This window comes from Myotis davidii, unplaced genomic scaffold, assembly GCF_000327345.1.
Source record: "Myotis davidii unplaced genomic scaffold, ASM32734v1 scaffold568, whole genome shotgun sequence".
Lineage (NCBI taxonomy): Eukaryota > Metazoa > Chordata > Mammalia > Chiroptera > Vespertilionidae > Myotis > Myotis davidii.
The window spans coordinates 515298-518771 of NW_006299372.1; the positions used below are offsets into that span (position 1 = coordinate 515298).

Consider the following 3474-nt stretch of genomic DNA (forward strand, 5'->3'; position numbering starts at 1 on the left):
AATTATTGATTGGCTGCCTCTGTACGCCCCACACTGGGAATCGAGCCTGCAACCCAGGCATGTGCCCTGACCCAGAATTGAACCACAACCTCCTGGTTCACAGGTCAGTGCTCAACTACTGAGCCACACCGGCTGGGCAGGCCACTGGTCTTTAGTTTACTTTTATTTGCTTGCAGCTGAATCAAATCTGAAGGGATTCATATTTCAATCTTTAATAAACTGTGTCGTCTTTATCTATATTTCTGTGTATATTAGGTCATTGGCAGACCTCTATCTTCTCTTTCTAGGTTTTAAAGTGGTTGCTTATATCCACATTATGGCCATCATTCCACAGTTGCAAGGCAATTTTGCATAGGTGATGTCTAGTTATCCTATTAAGAACTCTTTAGAAAAAATTAGCAGATTTACTGATAAAACACTGTTGACTCAATCTCAGTAGATTTAGGAAGGCTTTTGTTTTGTTTTGTGTGTTTGTTTGTGTATATTAGGTGAAGGTACCATGGTTTTAGGTGAAATAGTTGGACTTTGTAAGACTTGTGGATGAAGTTTTGTGAAACTTGGCAGAATCTCCCCCTGCATAGGCAAAATTCTATCACCACTGTTAATCTAAATATAAAAAGCCAAAGTGAGAGGCTTGTTAGTGTTTGAGATAAAAAAGAATTGCCATCCAGAGGAATTGATTCAGGAACAAACCCAAATCATGCCTTGATTATGGGATGAAGGCAAGGGATTTTATAAGAAAGAGAAGGAAAATAATTGCATGAATTCAAGGATGAAATTTCTATTGGTACTGATAAGCTAAGTGATTCTATTCTTTAGCTATACATGACTGTTTAATGATTCTCAAGAATTCACATAATTTTTAGTCCTTATAATCAGGATGTCTGCTTTTCCTGGTTGCTTTCCAAACAGTTGTTTAAAATACAGTGTTGGCTTGACCAAATCAAAGGTTATTCTGCCCAGGTCAAACATTCCAAGGATTTAAGAAGTAAGGCATTCAAGGCAGTTCCTCTGGAATTGGAAATGGCTCCTTTTTAAAATAGCCCCACTTATGCCAACTTTTCATATCACACTCCTTGGGGAATTGACTTAAGAAGCTGTGTCACATAATATTTATCATGGAATATTTACCATTCAATTTCTCTGGTGACATTTTTGCTGTCATTGTTGCATCCTATTGGGAAAATATAATTTAATAATTTTTTTCTCCCAACCCAGAAAACTTCTCCTCAAAGGTAGTAGAGAAAGAAAACAGTTTTATCCTATACTAGAGGCCCAGTGCATGAAATTCGTGCATGGGTATATATGTGTGTGTGTGTGTGTGTGTGTGTGTGTGTGTGTGTCCGTGTCCCTCAGCCTGGCCTGTGCCCTCCGCAGTCTGGGACCCCTCAAGGGATGTCCGATTGCCTTGGATATGGGAGAGGTTCTCACCACTGCCGCTGCATTGCCAGCCATGAACCTGGCTCAGGGCTTCTGGCTGAGTGGCACTCTCCCTGTGGGAGTAGCTGCAGATCTGGTCAACCCCAACTGCCCTCCCCTGCAGGTCTGATTGCCCACAACTGCCCTCCACTGCAGGTCATCTTATGGCAGCCATCTTGTAGCCACATGGGGGCAGCCATCTTGTGTGTTGGAGTGATGGTCAATTTGCATACTGGTCATGACTAATTAGCATATCTGGGTGAATTAGCATATCCCTCTCTTATTATATAGGATAATAAAAGGCTAATATGCAAATTGTTCCCTCAGGAGTTCGACTGCTACTGTGACATGCACTGACCACCAGGGGGCAGCATGGAATGAAGGAAGGCCCCGGCCAGCAGCTGGCAGCCGTCAGCTGGGGGACAGAAGGTCCTGATTGGCCCTGATCGCCAGCCAGGCCTAGGGAACCTACCTGTGCATGAATTTCGTGCACCAGGCCTCTAGTTATTGAATAAGCATTAATCCAGAATGAGATGCTCATCAGGGGCAATTGCCCCAAAGCAGAAAGGAATCTCATCACTTTATAAAGCTGTCTTAGTGTGTCTAGTCTAAATAGACTATAGATTAAGTGACTTATATGCATCAGAAATGTTTTCACAAAGTTCTGGGAACTGTGAGTGTGGGATCAGTGCTCGCAGAGGGCTAGCTCTGGTGAGAGCCTTCTTATGGGTGCCTAGTGTTGCAGACAGTTCATTGTATTTTCACATGATGCAGAGCACAGAGGATAAGTGAGTTCTGTCATGGGGGCAGTAACCCCATTCAGGAGGGCTGCACACGTTCGACCTTATCTAATCCTAATTATCAGCCAAAGACTCCATCTTTTAATACCATCTCATGGGGGTGGTGGGGTGGTGGTGGTTCAACATTTGAATTTGGGAGGGACAGAGGGACACAAACATTCAATTTATCACAGTAACCAAGTGGGTACAACCCTTTTTACACGTTCTCAATACAAATAATCACTAGTTCTCAAGTAAGAAGACTTGAACATACCATTTGCCATACATTGTTCATCATGATTTTCTGGTATTTGGGGTAACTATCTGTCCACTAATAGGAATTATTCAGAGGAACTTGAACTTTTCATATCTTCATGGCAACTTGGAGCAAGGTGCCAGGAAGTTAGCTACCTAATCTATGGGGTATTTTGTTATGGCAACCTAAATGGACTAAGTTTTATAAGGGGATGAGATTTTTTTTTCATCTCTACTATCTCTTAGCAGATTGTCTGTGATATGCATCCCTTGCTAGTTTAATGCTTATTCAATAATAAGAGTGTTTTCTTTTTTTACTACCTTTGTTGAATTTTCTGGGTTGAATGATTTTTTAAAAATTATATTTCCCCAGTAGGATTCCTGTTTGACAGGACTTTTGCTACTGACTATGAACCCTATTTCTTTTACACACGAAAGAATCCAAGGTAATTATCCATTTCTATTTTGCAATGTAAAATACAGGTGAAATATTGATGAGTCTGGCTCAGCATGCAATTAATCTTAGCTGAATTTACAGAAATCTTGGGGGAACTCAGAAAAGAAGAATCACTTGGCCAGAGTGACATTGCAAAAATTTCAAAACAGGAAGCACTTTCTGTCAAGGAATTAAAGATTACAGCACCCAGTCTATTCTCTATCTTACAAAGGAGAACAGGCATCTTATGCTGGTGTCTACAGGGTGCTAAGGTGGGAAGTCAGTGAGGCAGGCAACTAAAGTTATTTCTAGAAATAAACCATCATTAGAACATAGTTGGCACACCAGTGCCATTCACAGTAGTCAGTTCAGATGGATCCTCCCAGAACAGCAATTTTCAACCCATGTGCTGCAAGAATTTTTAAAAAAATGTAATACCTGACTATTTAGTCAGGGGCCCTGACCTCTTTTCCCTTAGATTGTCAAATAAAAAATGACAACAGCCAACACAACAATAGGCATCAGTGTGAACAAATCAAAATTATACCTATGTTTTCTCAGATTTTTTGTGCCACAGAATTTTAG

At 40.9% G+C, this 3474-nt stretch overlaps 1 long non-coding RNA gene across 1 annotated transcript in view; it reads left to right on the forward strand.

Moving 5' to 3' along the window:
* Positions 1-3474, forward strand: part of LOC107184846 — a 13273-nt gene that overhangs the window by 5576 nt on the left and 4223 nt on the right. The window contains exon 2 of the long non-coding RNA XR_001515745.1: positions 3219-3224. This is a non-coding gene — a long non-coding RNA (uncharacterized LOC107184846). The remainder of the gene's footprint in view (positions 1-3218; positions 3225-3474) is intronic.